The following is a 16,953-nucleotide window of genomic DNA, read 5'->3' on the forward strand; positions in this document are numbered from 1 at the left end:
TGCACTGGTATGCACTATATCTGCACTGGGGGAGGGGTGCACTGTATCTGCACTGGGGGGAGGGGTGCACTGTATCTGCACTGGGGGAGGGGTGCACTGTATCTGCACTGGGGGAGGGGTGCACTGTATCTGTACTGGGGGAGGGGTGTATTGTATCCACTTGGAGGGGTGGGGTGTGCCTTCCGCCCACAGTACCATAGTCTCGAGCAGGACCTTTAGGAGCCTAAATGGATTTTTAAAATCCTTAATTAGTTCGACTCGCTCGCTCTGCTGTACCTGAGCTACTCGTTCCAACAATCTGCTGAGAAACAATAGACAATAGACAATAGGTGCAAGATTAGGCCGTACGGCCCTTCGACCAAGCACCGCCATTCAATGAGAAATTTAAACTAGAAAAAAGCAAGTAAAATATTCCACAGGATTATAAACCGGCTTCAGCAGTCATGTTATTGTGGTTCAACTGACAGCTTTACGTACGAGTTTGATTATAGGCCTCGTTCTCTGACCTTGCCTTTATTTTAACATACTAATTCATCCATTTGGAGAAGATTAAAGGCAAGCCTTGTAGGCTTTCCTGTTGTCGAACTCAATCGCGGTTCTGTCAATCCAGATCAACGGAGATCGGTTCAAAGGATCAGTCTCAGGGGAACAAATGTCCCTGTGAAAGGCACACTTCATTGTAACTCTCGACATTACACAGCCCTTATATAATCCACGTCAGACTAATCTTAATTGGGACCAGCTTCCTCTCCATCTAGCTGCTCTCTCTCTCTCTCATGAAACACAGACAAGAGGCGCCGTGCATAAGTCACCACCTGCTTCCATCTGTCTCCACAACACTGCATTTGTATAGCAACTTTAACCCGGTTAAAAGAAACAGTTCTGAGAAATCTCACAACACAAGCTGCTACGGAGTTTAAAGTAAAAGTCCTCGAGTAAATGGCGGCACAGTGGCACAGCGGTAGAGCTGCTGCCTTACAGCTTTGATCCTGACCATGGGTGCTGTCTGTATGGAGTTTGCAAGTTCTTCCTGTGACTGTGTGGGTTTCCTCCTCTGCTCTGGTTTCTTTCCTCATTCCAAAACATGCAGCTTTGTAGGTTAATTGGCTTCGGTAAAATTGCAAATTGTCCCTAGTGTGTAGGATAGCGCCAGTGTGCGAGGTGATCGCTGGTCGGCACGGACTCGGTGGGCCGAAGGGCCTGTGTCCATGTTGAATCTAAAGTAAAATAAAGTCCAAAGCAGACGTAAACATTTTTTAAATGATTTCTAACATTTAGTTTGTCTAGTATAGACAGGGTGGGCTGAAGGGCCTCTCTGTGCTGTGGGATGTTATGACAGTGAGACACATGGCATTGCCATTCCTGGGCCCACTTATTTATCGAGGATTATAACAGAACCTTGATCAGCTGGGCAAGTGGACCGAGGAATGGCAGATGGAGTTTAATTCAGATTAATGTGAGGTGTTCCATTTCTGGAATTCAAACCATGGCAGGACCTGCAGAGTGAATGGTAGGGCCCTGTGGAGTGTTTTGGGGCAGGGGGGTCGAGGAGTGCAACCGCACAGTTGTCGGAAAGATAGATAGGTAGCAGGTAGATAGGATGCTGAAGAAGGCCTTTGACACATTGGCCTCCATCCCTCAGGTAATTTAATGTAGAAGTTTTTGACATCATGTTACAGTTGTAGACATTGGTGAGGCTGCACTTGGAGTATTGTGTTTCGTTTTGTTCACCCTGCTGTAGGAAATATACCTCCCTCACCAGGCGATGGAGTTTCTGCTCCCTGATATCTCCGCTGTCAGCTCGGCTGTGGCAATGGAAACGGAGAGCACTTCCCACCGAGCGATTGTCAGACGCGTGCTTTGCCTCTCGGTGTCTGGGCCAGTTGTGGAGACAGGCACTATCCCAAAATAGACCCTGAACACTGACCAACTGCGGCATTCCTGGCACGCGGGACTGGGAGGGATGGGATGGAACGAACAAAAATAAGCATAAACAACTCTGACATTCTCTAACTGTATAGGAATGCAGTTCCATTAGACATCTTATTGCAGCCCTGGAGGTCACTCAGACTTGGTGTTGGTTTATTACTGTCACGTGCACCAAGATACAGTGTAAACATCCCATACATCCCAGACAAGCCACACACAGGTGCAACAGATGGAGCGAAGAGAAAATCACCACTAGTGTTACAGTTGCTGGGAAAGTGCAGATAAAAAAGTGCAAGAACCGCAATGAGGCGGGTTGGAGGATTTGGGCTACACACTAGCTTATGGAAGGACCGTCAGTAGTCTAACATTAGCAGGGAAGATGTTCTTGAGTCTGGTGGTACGTGCTTTCAATCTTCTCTATCTATTGCCCATTGTATTTATACAATGCCCGTTGTATTATAGGGTCATAGCATCATACAACATGGACACAGGCCCTTTGGCCTGGTGTCAATGCCCCATTTAAGGCAGCCCCGTTTGCCTCATTTGGCCCATATCCCTTTAAACCTTGACTATCAATGTACCTGTAGATATTGTCTTTTAAATGCAATTTTAGTACCTACTTCAACTACAGTACCTCCTTTGGCAGCTCGTTCCATATACCCACCACCCTCTGGGAAGTAGTTGTCCCTCAGGTTCCTATGAAGTCTTTCCCCACTCACCTTAAACCTATGTCCTCTGATTCTTGATTTCCCTACTCTGTGTAAAAGACTCTGTCAACAGTCCTCAGTTCTTAGATTCTGGGAGCATGTCTCATGTGAGCTTCTCCGCACTGCCGCTGTTTGTTGTTAGGACGGGGAGATCGACTCAGGTAAAGAGCTGCAGTTCCGGAGTTGGTACGTTCTTCCTGTGACTGCATGGGTTTCCTTCTGGAGCTCCGATTCCCTCCCGCGTCCCAACGAATTAGGCCAATAGGCCCATCAAGTTTGCTCCGTTGATCAATCATGACTGATCTATTTTTCCCTCTCAACCCCATTCCCCATCACCTTTGACAGCCTTACTAACCAAGAGCTTATCGATCTTTGCTCTAAATATACCCGATGACTTGGCCTCCTCAGCCTTCTGTAGCAATGAATTCCACAGATTCACCACCCTCTGGCTAAATACATTCCTTTTCACTTGATGCCTATATCTGGCACCTGAGAATGCAGACCCTGGGGTAGAAATAGTTGGCTTGGAGCATGACTGCCTTGGAAGTCTTACATGACTGCTCCAAGTCAGGGTGCGTTTATTGCCAATGTCACAAGTATGCTGAGGTACAGGTACAAATGAAAACATTGCTTGCGGCAGTGGCACAGTGGAGCAGCGGTAGAGTTGCTGCCTCACAGTGCCAGAGACTTGGGTTCAATCCTAACTATGGGTGCTGCCTGCACGGAGTTTGTTCGTTCTCCCTGTGACTGCATCAGTTTCCTCTAGATTCTACACACTAGGGACAATTTACAATCTTTTACCAAAGTCAGTTAACCTATAAACCTGTATGTCTTTGGAGTGTGGGAGGAAACCAGAGCATCCAGAGGAAACCCACGCAGTCACAGGAAGAATGTACAAACTCCATACAGACAGCACCCATAGTCAGGATCGTACCCGGGACTCTCACACTGTAAAGCAGCAATCTACCACTGTGCCACTGTGCCGTCACATGGCACACATGAAAATGAAACGCTCGCTCTCTTGGTTAATTTAATCAATAAGATTTACATTTCCTTGCTTCCTAGGTGGGATTTGAACCGTGCCTTTGGATAATCAATGCTGAACTCTGGCTGGTAATCGAATAACTTTAACCACTACTCTGTCAGGTCTGTATTTATACACGGTGGAACAATTGGTTGCTGTTGTGAAGGATGTCAGTGAATATCTCCTTCAGCTCAGGCTGACCTGCTGAGTCCGTGTCCCACCAATCAGTCATTTTTAAAGAGTTTGATAGTGATTAGGAGAGTTGGTGGAGCGCACTTCCCACCGTTCACCAGACACTTCTGCCTTCATTAACCCATCATAGAATTCAGAACATAGGGCACAGGACAGACCTTTCGGCCCACTATGTCCGTGCCGAACATGATTTAGGGTTCAAGTTCAGGGTCAGGTTCATTATTGTCACGTGTACCTAGCTACAGTGAAAAGCTTTGTTTTGCCTGCTATCCAAACAAATCAGATAATACTATACATAAACACAATTATCAAACTTAAGTACACTAGGTAGAGCAAAAGGGAAGATACATATAGTTCTCAACATTGTAGCGCACCAGTTCCAGAGACAAAGTCCAATGTCTGCAATGGGGTAGAGGTGAATCGGTCAGTACCATAGCTTATGGAAGGGCTTATCAGAAGCCTGATACGGGAAGAGGCTGTTCCTCAGTCTGGTGGTGTGCGCTTTCAAGCTTCTGTACCTTCTGCTGGATGGGAGCGGGGCTGGACAAGTCTTCGATGATGGTGGCTGCTTTTCGGAGGCAGCGTGAAGTGTAGATGGAGTCGATGGTGGGGAGTCTGGTCTGTGTGATGGACTGGGCTACATCCACAACTCTGGGATTTCTGCAATCTTGTTCCCAAACCATGTGATGGATCGCAACATCATGCATTCTGTGGTCCATTGTTAAACTAATCTCCTCTGCTGGCACATGGCCCACATCTCTCTTTTTCATGTATGTACTGATGTAAAAACCTCACACACCACTATGGTAACTGCCTCAACCACCATCCCCGGAAGTTCGCTCCAGACACCCACCACCATCTGTGTAAAAAACCTGCCCTTTACATCTCTTTTAACCTTAAAACTACACCCTCTAGTCTTTCACACTTCCACCCTGGGTAAAGGTTCCGGCTGTCCACCCCATCTATGCCTCTCATCATTTTATATACTTCCATCAGGTCTCCCCACAACCTCCGACGCAACGGAGACAACAATCCAAGTCCTTCCATCCCCTCCTTTTAGGCACTCCCCTCTAATCCAGGCAGCATTCTGGTAAACCTCCCTTGCATCCTCTCCGTTGCCGAACCAGCAGGTCCAGGAACAGCTTCTTTCCGGCGGCTGTCACTACTCAACAACGTACCTCGGTGACTGCCAATCACCACCCCCCCCCCGGACACTTATTATTATTTATTCAAATCATTTGCTATGTCGCTCTTCCAGGGAGATGCTAAATGCATTTCGTTGTCTCTGTACTGTACACTGACAATGACAATTAAAATTGAATTTGAATTTTTTTTGAATTTTGAAAGCCTCTACACCCTGTAATGGGGCGACCAAAACTGCACACAACAGCACCGTGGCGCAGCAGTAGGGTTGCTGCCTTACAGCCCCAGAGACACCGGTTCGATCCTGATTACAGGTGCTGTGGGTATGGAGTTTGTACGTGTTTAAGAAGGAACTGCAGATGCTGGAAAATCGAAGGTACACAAAAATGCTGGAGAAACTCAGCGGGTGCAGCAGCATCTATGGAGCGAAGGAGATAGGCAACGTTTTGGGCTGAAACCCTTCTTCAGACGTTGCCTATCTCCTTCGCTCCATAGATGCTGCTGCACCCGCTGAGTTTCTCCAGCGATTCTGTGTACCTTCGGAGTTTGTACGCTCTCCCAGTGCCCCACATGGGTTTTCCCCGGGTGCTCCGGTTTCCTCCCACACTCCAAAGATGTGCAGGTTTGTAGCTTAATTGGCTTTGGTAAAAATTGTCCCTAGAGCGTAGGATAGTGCTCATGTACGGGGATCGCTGGTCGACGTGGAATCAGTGGGCTGAAGGGCCCGTTTCCATGCTGTATCTCTAAACTAAACGATTCAGTCACACAATGCAAACAAGGTGAGCTTTATTGCCAATCCCAATTGTTTCTGCGAGGGGTGGCAGTGGCCAGTGGTTTGGCCAAGATGCTCAAACATTGCTTTTGGGTAGGTGGGGGCGGGACAGCCTGACAAATGATAGGTGGATGCAGGTGAGGGGAGGTGACTGGCAGATGGGTGGAGATAGTGAAGTGTGGGTCGGAGCATGGTTGAAGAGCGGGAGTCGGAGGGCGAGAGAATCTCACAAAACCCCCGTCGGGGGAGAGAGGCCAACTGGCAGCTGAGCAGTAAAACGGAGAAACAAAGAACTGCAGATGCTAGTTTGTACACAAAAGGACACAAAGTGCTGGAGTAACTCAGCAGGTCAGGCAGCGTCTCTGGAGAACATGGATAGGCAACGTCTCGGGTGGCGATCCTTCTTCAGGCTCAAATGGAGGCACTAGAAACTGCAGATGCTGGAGCCCAGAGTGAAGCACCAAAGTCTGGAAGAACTCAAGCTGAGCACTGAGGTGAAAGATCAGTGTCTTTTCCACCAGCTCTCCCAATCGCCATAAAATTCTTTAACAATTACTGAACGTACTGTTCAAAACTGATAATTTGGTATTTGGACATCAAATAGATAAAAGTGGGAAGTTGAGATAGCTGTAAGTCGGAGTCTGGTTGCTTTGGAACATGGTGTACAGGCAGTGACCTGAGGCAGTGAGAGTGATCTGCCAGGGCAGGCAGAAGGCAGGGCCGACCCAATCTCACAGAGGGGATGGACTTCCTAGAACAGCCAACACTCGCTCTCCTCAACAACTGCCTCCAACTTCAGCAACACCGTGTCATTCAAAGTCCACACCAAGCAAGATTAAATCGGAAGTGTCAGTGATGCAGTTGAACATAGGGGACTATGAAGGCATGAGAGAGGAGCTGGCCAAGGTAGACTGGAAAGGGATACTAGCAGGAATGACGGTGGAACAGCAATGGCAGGAATTTCTGGGCATAATCCGGAAGACGCAGGATCATTTCATTCCAAAAAGGAAGAAAGATTCTAAGGGGAGTAGGAGGCAACCGTGGCTGACAAGAGAAGTTAGGGATAGAATAAAACTAAAAGAAAAGAAATATAACACAGCAAAGAGTAGCCTGAAGCCAGAAGATTGGGAAACTTTCATAGGAGAACAGAAGGAAACAAAACGGGCAATGCGGACTGATAAGATGAAGTATGAGGGGAAGCTGGCCAGGAATGTAAAGAAGGACAGTAAAAGCTTCTTTTGATATGTTAAAGGAAAAAGAGTAGCAATGTCAAATGTGGGTCCCTTGAAGGCAGACACCGGTGAAATTATTATGGGGAACAAGGAGATGGCAGAAGAGTTGAACAGGTACTTCGGATCTGTCATCACTAAGGAAGACACAAACAATCTCCTAGAAGTACGGGCGGACAGAGGATCTGAGGGGGTTGAGGAACTGAAATAAATTTTCATTAGGTGAGAAATAGTATTGAGTAGGCTAATGGGACTGAAGGATGATAAATCCCCTGGGCCTGATGGTCTGCATCCCAGGGTCCTCAGGGAGTTGGCTCTAGAAATAGTGGATGCATTGGTGATCATTTTCCAATGTTCAATAGATTCAGGATCAGTTCCTGTGGATTGGAGGATAGCTAATGTTATCCCACTTTTCAAGAAAGGAGCGAGAGAGAAAACGGGGAATTAAAGACCAGTTAGCCTGGTGGGAAAGATGCTGGAGTCAATTATTAAAGAGGTAATAATGGGGCATCAGGGTAGCAGTAAAAGGATTAGTCCAAGTCAGCATGGATTTATGAAAGGAAAATCATGCTTGACTAATCTTGTGGAATTTTTTGAGACTGTGACAAGTAAAATGGATGGAGGGGAGCCAGTGGATGAAGTGTATCTAGACTTTCAGTAAGCCTTTGATAAGGTCCCGCACGGGTGACTGGTGACTAAAATTAGAGGCATGGTATTGGGGGTTGGGTGTTGGCATGGATAGAAAATTGGTTGGCAGACAGGAAGCAAAGAGTAGGAGTGAACGGGTCCTTTTCAGAATGGCAGTGGCGAGTGGAGTGCCGCAAGGCTCGGTGTTGGGGCCGCAACTGTTTACCATATATATTAATGATTTGGAAGAGGGAATTAGGAGCAACACTAGCAAGTTTGCGGATGACACAAAGCTGGGTGGCAGTGTGAACTGTGAAGAGGATGTTAGGAGGTTGGAGGGTGACCTGGACAGGTTGAGTGAGTGGGCAGATGCGTGGCAGATGCAGTATAATATAGATAAATGTGAGGTTATACACTTTGGTTGCAAAAACAAGTGGGCAGATTATTATCTCAATGGGGTTTAGTTAGGTAAGGGGGAGGTGCAGTGAAACCTGGGTGTCCTTGTACACCGGTCACTGAAAGTTGGCGTGCAGGTACAGCAGGCAGTGAAGAAAGCTAATGGAATGTTGGCCTTCATAACAAGAGGATTTCAGTATAGGAGTAGAGAGGTTCTTCTGCAGTTGTATAGGGCTCTGGTAAGACCACATCTGGAGTATTGCATACATCCTTGTGATTGAGGCAGTGCAGCGTTGGTTCACGAGATTAATCCCTGGGATGGCGGGACTGTCATATTGGAAAGATTGAAAAGACTAGGCTTGTATTCACTGGAGTTTCGAAGGCTGAGGGGGGAACTTATACAAACATATCAAATTATAAAAGGACTGGACAGGCTAGATGCAAGAAAAATGTTCACAATGTTGGGGGAGTCGAGAACCATGGGTCGCAGTCTTAGAATAAAGGGGAGGCCATTTAAGACTTTAAACTTTTTCACCCAGAGAGTGGTAAATTTGTGGAATTCCCTGCCACAGAGGGTAGTGGAGGCCAAATCACTGGATGAATTTAAGAGAGAGTTAGGTAGAGCTCTAGGGGCTAGTGGAATCAAGGGATGTGGGGAGAAGGCAGGCATGGGTTACTGATTGGGGTCGATCAGCCATGATCACAATGAATGGCGGTGGTGGCTCGAATGGCCGAATGGCCGCCTCCTGCACCGATTTTCTATGTTTCTATGTTTCTAACTCAAGTGCAATAGGTAGAGCAAACGGGAAGATACAGAGTGCAGAATACAGTTCTCATCATTGTAGTGCACCAGTTCCATAGATGAAGTCCAATGTCCACAATGGGGTCGAGGTGAATGAGACCGTACCCCAGCTTATGGAAGGACCGTTCAGAAGCCGGATAACGGAGGGGAAGAAGCTGTTCCTGAGTCTCGTGGTGCGCGCTTTCAAGCTTCCGTACCTTCTGCCAGATGGGAGCAGTGAAAAGATGGAATGACCAGGGTAGGACAAGTCTTTGGTTTTGTTGGATGCTATTCCGAGGCAGCTTGAAGTGCAGATGGAGCCGATGGTGGGGAGGTCTGTGTGACGGACTGGGCTACATCCACATTTCTGTGATTTCTTGCGGTCTTGGGCAAAGCTGTGTCCCTGACCAAGCTGTAATGCAACCTGACAGTGTGCTTTCTATGGTGCATCTGCGGACGTTGGTAGGAGTTTGTAAGAGACAACAATGAGTGAATTATCCCGTGAGATAAAAATTCAAGGTGCATAAAATACTTAGAACTTGCAATCTGCAATCTGCGGCCTACATAATGAGGCCTTTAGTGTGGGACCTGTATTGTGCGGCCTGTAATCGTGAACCTGCACTATAAGTCTAAATTCGGGGCCTGTGTAGAAAGGAACTGCAGATGCTGGTTTAAACCGAAGATAGACACAAAAAGCTGCAGTAACTCAGCAGGACATGCTGTATTTCTGGAGAGAAGGAATAAGTGACGTTTTAGGTCGAGACCGGGTTGGGTCAGAAGAAGGGTCTCGATCCGAAACGTCACCTATTCCTTTTCTCCAAAGATACAGTCTGACCCGCTGAGTTACTCTAGCTTTTTGTGTCTAAAATCTGGGCCTGTTCAGTACAGACAATATATTGGGCCTGGATATTACATCCCATAATCTGGGACCTCTGCTGACAACCTGTACGTGTGGCCTGCTGCAGGGGGCCTATAATTTGGGGCCTATACTGTGGATCCTATAATTTGGATCCTCTGGTTTTAAACTGATTGTTTCCTGGGGCTCTATACTTTGCAGCTAACTTAACAAAAGAAAAATTGCAATCATTTTTACAGACACACATCTCAAACATTAATTAGTGAGATTATGACTTTGAGTGCCTGTGCGATTTGGGAATTAAGTCTTAGGCTTCCTTTTAATTTAATGTTTTGCCCATCGCTGGATGCCCATGCGAGCTGCCTTCTGGAACTACTAAGTCGCAGAGTCATGTAGAACGGAAACAGGCCCTTCAGCCCTACCAGTCTATGCTGACCAAGATGTTCCATCTGATTGAATTGATTGAAAGAGACAGCATGGAAACAGGCCCTTTGGCCCACCGACCATTGGCATCAGCACTGACCATTGATAACCCATTCACACTAGTTCTATGTTGTCCCACGTTCTCCCACTCCCTACACACTAGTGGCATTTTACAGATGCCAATTAACCCACAGACCCGCACGTCTTTGCCATGCAGGAGGAAACCGGAGCACCCGGAGAAAACCCACACGGTCACAGGAAGAATGAGTAAATTCTACATAGACAGCACCCGTGGTCAGGATCGAACCCGGGCCTCTGCCGCTCTGAGGCAACAGCTCTCAGTTGCACCACTGTGCCACCCTTAGTGCAGAATGTAAGTCAGTCCCGTTTACCTGTGTTTAGCCCAGATCCCTCCTAACCTTTCCGGTCCATGTGCCTGTCCAAATGTTTTTTAAATGGTGTTTGTGACCGTGTGGGTTTCCTCTGGGTGCTCTGGTTTCCTCCCACATCCCAAAGACGTGTGGGTTTGAACATTAAATTGCCCCGAGTGTGTGTAGGGAGTGGTTAACATAGAATTAGTATGAATAGGTGATCGATGGTTGGCGAGTAGTACCTACCTCAACTACCTCCTCTGGCAGCTCATTCCATATTCCCACCACCTCTGAGTGAAATCGGATGTTCAGATTCCACCATCCGCACCCTTTTGCCTTCTCCGCTGATCACCTCCAGCCTCGTTACTTTCTCAGGCCTCTCCGCAAAATCTCCTTCTTTCCTGGGCATCCGAGTTGCCAAACCAAGCCACGATGCGACCATGCTGTGTGCTTTCAACCGTACCCCAGCAGTCTGGGGAGATTGGAAAATGGAACAGAGGGAGGAAGAGAAATAATGAGGGTGATTTGGAGAGGGGGGGGGGGGTGAAAGAAAGTGTGTGTGATGGGTGGTTGTGTGGAGGGGAGCTGAGTTGATGAGAGGCAGGGGGTGGTGGATGGAGTGGGGAGATGACTCAAAAAGAGGTTCAACATGAAGAGCAAAGTGTGGAAGGGTTATTTTTGGAACGCTTAAACCAAAGCTGCTGCTTTTCACACGTTGATGGGTCAGATGCATTTTCTGGCTGTTGTGCAGGATGAGATCTAGTTGCATTATCTTTAAGCGTGGGATAGCATTAAGGATAATCACCCTCAAGTAATAGACACGGCTGGCTGGTGAAGGAGATTGGTTCACGGGAATGTGCTGACCACTGGATTGTCAGCGCTCAGTGCTCCAGGACTGTGGCTCTGAGGAAAGTTCTTGCCTTCCCACCCACAAGGTCAAGGGTTCAAGTCCCATCACCGCTCTGAGGGAGGGGCAGTACTGAGGGAGGGCAGTACCAACGATGCTAGAGGAGCAAGATAGACCACTCCTCCGAAATCCAATGGGCTGACGTCTAGTATGTGATGGAACGTCACGGCCGCCATTTGTTTATGCCTCCCGCTGTGCACACGCTCTATCGTCTGGTGTCATCAGTGTTGTAGGGAACAGTGTTTGATTTAGCGCATCTATCACATCACATATTTTAGTTAATGCTCCTCTATAATCTTTGGGCAGTACTGTGGGACTGTGGGAGGGGCGGTACTGTGGGAGGGGCGCACATTGTGGGAGGGGCACACTGTGGGAGGGGCACATTGTGGGAGGGGCGGTACTGTGGGAGGGGCGGTACCGTGGGAGGGGCACATTGTGGGAGGGGCACACTGTGGGAGGGGCACACTGTGGGGCGGGGGCACACTGTGGGAGGGGGGGCTGTGGGAGGGGGGGGGGGGTACTGTGGGAGGGGCGGTACTGTGGGAGGGGCCACACTGTGGGAGGGGCGGTACTGTGGGAGGGGCCACACTGTGGGAGGGGCGGTACTGTGGGAGGGGCACACTGTGGGAGGGGGGGGTACTGTGGGAGGGGCACATTGTGGGAGGGGCACATTGTGGGAGGGGCGGTACTGTGGGAGGGGGGGCGGTACTGTGGAGGGGCGGTACTGTGGGGGGCGGTACTGTGGGAGGGGCACATTGTTGTGGGAGGGGCCACACTGTGGTACTGTGGGGCACACTGTGGGAGGGGCACACTGTGGGGGGGGCGGTACTGGGGGAGGGGCGGTACTGTGGGAGGGGGGTACTGTGGGAGGGGCACATTGTGGGAGGGGCACATTGTGGGGGGGGGGGCGGTACTGTGGGACTGGGGGGGGCTGTGGGAGGGGCGGTACTGGGGGAGGGGGGCACATTGTGGGAGGGGCGGTACTGGGGGAGGGGGGTACTGGGGGTAGGGGGAGGGGGTACTGTGGGAGGGGCGGCGGTACTGTGGGAGGGGCACATTGTGGGAGGGGCACACTGTGGGAGGGGCACACTGTGGGAGGGGAGGTACTGGGGGAGGGGCGGTACTGTGGGAGGGGGCACATTGTGGGAGGGGCGGTACTGGGGGAGGGGCGGTACTGTGGGAGGGGGGGCGGTACTGGGGGGAGGGGCGGGTACTGTGGGAGGGGGAGGGGGTACTGGGGGAGGGGCACACTGGGGGAGGGGCGGTACTGTGGGAGGGGCACATTGTGGGAGGGGCACACTGTGGGAGGGGCACACTGTGGGAGGGGAGGTACTAAGATCCCCTCTGCTCTGAGAACATCCGTCCATTTGCCTGACTCTCACAGACAGTGCCATATGGACCTGTCCTTTCATGGGCGATTAGAGTGGTGACATTGACGCATATCGCTTTGCAAAGCCACTAAACCCGAGCCTCAACGTCAGCCTCCGACGCACATGTCCCAAGTGTTTCTGAGCGCTTCAAATACTTTAATCTGCTGTGACATTCGCACTGATCCAACAGCAAGATGCGGTCACAGACTGACAAAAACGTTAGGTGGGGCTCTCTGTGACCCGGCCAGTGTGACATGACCCTTCAGCCCACTTGGCTCCCCAAGGTCTCTGTCCCATCCCAACATTAGAGATTCTGCACCGAAAACAGGCCTTTCGGCCCACCAAGTCAAGTCAAGTCACGTTTATTCGTCACATACACATACGAGATGTGCAGTGAAATGAAAAGTGGCAATGCTCACGGACTTTGTGCAAAAAGCCAAACAAACAAACAAACAAACTACAAACAGAATGGAACAGAATCACATATTCTTTTACATATTGCATATTGTGGGAGGAAGAAAAAAGGGAAAAAAAAACAGCAAATAGGAGTTTTCAGTCCGAATGGCCTCTGGGAAGAAACTCCTTCTCAACCTCTCCGTTCTCACAGCATGGCAACGGAGGCGTTTGCCTGACCGTAGCAGCTGGAACAGTCCGTTGCAGCGGTGGAAGGGGTCTCCCATGATCTTATTGGCTCTGGAGTTGGACTTTCTGATGTGTAGTTCCTGCAGAGGGGCGAGTGAAGTTCCCATAATGCGTTCGTCCGAACGCACTATTCTCTGCAAAGCCTTCTTGTCCTGGGCAGAGCAGTTCCCAAACCAAATCGTGATATTTCCGAACAAGATGCTTTCCACAGCCGCTGAGTAGAAGCACTGGAGGATCCTCGGAGACACTCTGAATTTCCTCAATTGCCTGAGGTGGTAAAGGCGCTGCCTTGCCTTACTCACGAGTGCTGCAGCGTGTGATGTCCATGTCATATCCTCAGAGATGTGGACGCCCAGGTATTTAAAACAGCTCACCCTATCCACAGTATCCCCATTTATCCTCAATGGTGTGTATGTCATCGGATGATGTGTCCTCCTAAAGTCCACGATCAGCTCCTTCGTTTTTTTGATCGTCGTACTGACCACCATTCACCCGTTCACACTAATTCTATGTTATCCCACTTTCTCATCCACTCCCGACACAATAGGGGCAATTTACAGACAATTAACTGACAAACCCGCACATCTTTGGGATGTTGGAGGAAACCGGAGCACCCGGAGGAAACCCACAATGTGACAATCCATTGGCAGCAAGAGTCAAGAGAATTTAATTGTCACCTGTTCAATCAACTTGCTGCAGCTTAACAGGCCGTAAACGCAATAACACACATATAAATGTGATCCGGATGGATGAATCCCGCATACCTCATCAACTCCTCTACAGAGTCCTGTCTCAAAGTCAAAGGATCCCAGGGCACCCAAAGAAACATTTCACAGACTGCATCAAGGACCACCTCTAGCATGAGGGCCTAGCCCCAAAAGAACTGGAAACCCGTGCCCCTGACAGGACTGGCTGGCGTACAACCACTAGCAAGGCGGCCAGCAGTTTCAAAGACAATCGCCGAAGCCGACTCGTTAGCGCCGGAGTCAGGAGGAAGGCTGCAGCCCTGAATGCCCCCACAGTGGCCTTCATGTCCTCCCCACTGCTCCCATATCAGACTCGCGAGACACACTCGATCCCAAGACATGAGACTGCACAACCATGCCATCGTCATCGATCAAGGCCACCAGCCGTCAATAGTACAATAAATTAATAACTGCAATACTAGGCAACAATGCAGAACAGAAGTCCGTAGTGCAACCATAGACACAGTCCACAGAAGCTCACAGTTGCTGAGGTTAGGGTTGTGCAGTGTTCAGCAGAGGCTGAAGGTTGTTGGGAAGAAGCTGGCCTCATTCCGAGGTCACAGGAGGTCAGCAACAGATTGAAGTCCTAATGACTAAATTGTTCTCAGTTCCTGATTTATTACTGACTTCCTGTCTCCTCGAGAGAGAGAGAGAGAGAGAGAGAGAGAGAGAGAGAGAGAGCGAGAGAGAGAGATACCTCTGGTTAGAAGCAGCATTTTATTTGCAGTTTCCTGTTTCAGTTACAGTTCTGTTTTCAATTTATTATTGTCACATGTGTACCGAGGTGCAGTGCAAGCTTTGTTTTGCATGCTGACCAAACAGATTAAATAATATGATACGGAAACACAATCAAGTCAAACTCCCTACACACTTGGAGCAAGTCAAGGCAATAGGTAGAACAAAGGGAAAGATACAGAGTGTAGAATATAGTTCTCAGCATTGTAGCGCATCAGTTCCAGAGACAAAGTCCAATGTCCACAATGGGGTAGAGGTGAATTGGACAGCACCCTAGCTTATGGAAGGACCGTTCAGAAGCCCGATAACAGAGGGGAAGAAGCTGTTCCTGAGTCTGGTGGTGTGCACTTTCAAGCTTCTGTACCTTCTGCCGGACGGGAGCGGGGAGGAGAAGGAATGACCGGGGTGGGACAAGTCTTTGGTGATGTTGGTCAGGTGATGTCGGTCACTTCAGGTGATGTCGGTCACTTCTCCCCCTTGGACCAGCTCCTTTCGATATTCAGATGCACAATGATTAAGCAGCTTACAACACATCCCGTTCCAGAGGATAGAACATGAAGTGAAGAGGTGGCTCTGTCTAGATTAGCTTAGTTTAGAGACACAGCATGGAAGCAGATCCTTCGGCCCACCAAACCCGCGCCAATCATCGATCACCCATTCACACTAGTTCTATGTTATCTCACTCTCTCACCCACTCCCTATACACTAGGGGCAAGTTAGAAGCGAATTAACATAAAAATCCAGGTGTCTTTGCGGTGTGGGAAGAAACCCATACAGTCGCTGGGAGAACGTGCAAACTCCACGCAGAAAGCACCCAAGGTCAGGATCGAACCCGAGTTTCCAGCACAGTGAAACAGCAGCTTTACCAGCTCAGACACCTGTGCTGCAAGAAATAGCCTGCCCAATCTCTCCCTACATCTCAGGCCCTCAAATCCTGGCAACATCCTCGTAAATCTTCTCTGCACTCTATCCATCCTTCTTGCTATAGCAAGGTGACCACAACTGGGCACGATACTCCAATTGCAGCCACACCAACATAACAGGTCTATACTGAATTCCCCAACCAATGAAGGGCACCATGCCACCCTGTCTGCATGCGTTAAGACCATAAGACAAAGGAACAGAATGACTCAATTTGGCCTATCGAGTCTGCTTCACCATTCAATCATGGCTGATCTATGTTTCCCATTCTCCTGCCTTCTCTCTGTAGCCTTTGACACCCTTATACCCCTGTCCCACTTAGGAAACCTGACCGGAAACCTCTGAAGACTTTGCGCCCCACCCAAGGTTTCCGTGCGGTTCCCGGAGGTTTTTGTCAGTCTCCCTACCTGCTTCCACTACCTGCAACTTCCAGCAACCAACTGCAACCTCCGGGAACCGCACGGAAACCTTGGGTGGGGCGCAAAGTCTCCCGAGGTTTCCGTTCAGGTTTCCTAAGTGGGACAGGGGCATTACTAATCAAGAACCTATCAATCTCATCTTGAGAAATACCCAATGACTTGGCTTCCACTGCCGTCTGTGGCAAAGAATTCCACAGATTCAAAGGTTTCAAAGGTCTTTTGTCATGTGTCCCTCGACCGCCCCGCGTTGGGGCAGTCGAAACATCCGTCGGGACGATCGAAACTCCCACGTCGGGGTGGACGAAACTGCCGTGGCTTGGAGTTTCCAAAGTCGGTCTCTGACCAGAGAGCGCACGCTCCATGATGTTAAGTCCACAAACACCCACGGTTGGAGATCCGAGGTCGATCCCTGGCTAAGGGATCGCGAGCTCTGCGACGTCCCATTGGCTCCCCGCTCTCAAAATCGGTCTCCAGCAAAGGCCGCCAACTCCTCGATGTTAGGCTGCAGTGTGGACGGAGATATGATACGTAAAAAAAATCGCATCACCGTCGAAGTCAGAGATTAGAAGCCAATCCCCAACCCCCCACAAAAAAACAAGCTAAAGAACACTAAAAAAACATCCATTTAACACATACAATTAAAACACAAAGAAGGAAAGGACAGACAGACTATTGGTGAGGCAGCCATTGCTGGCGTCACTTGGTGTACCCGATGCATTACCCCCTGACTAAAGAAATTCCCCCACATCTCCGTTCTAAAGGT

General features: G+C 49.3%; 1 long non-coding RNA gene across 1 annotated transcript in view; it reads left to right on the plus strand.

The window, feature by feature from the left end:
- The window catches only part of LOC129704659 (uncharacterized), a 104,652-nt gene that overhangs the window by 65,300 nt on the left and 22,399 nt on the right, over positions 1 to 16,953 (plus strand). The window contains exon 3 of the long non-coding RNA XR_008724753.1: positions 3,702 to 3,782. This is a non-coding gene — a long non-coding RNA (uncharacterized LOC129704659). The remainder of the gene's footprint in view (positions 1 to 3,701; positions 3,783 to 16,953) is intronic.

Source organism: Leucoraja erinacea, chromosome 16 (assembly GCF_028641065.1).
Source record: "Leucoraja erinacea ecotype New England chromosome 16, Leri_hhj_1, whole genome shotgun sequence".
In the NCBI taxonomy this organism is placed as follows: Eukaryota; Metazoa; Chordata; class Chondrichthyes; order Rajiformes; family Rajidae; genus Leucoraja; species Leucoraja erinaceus.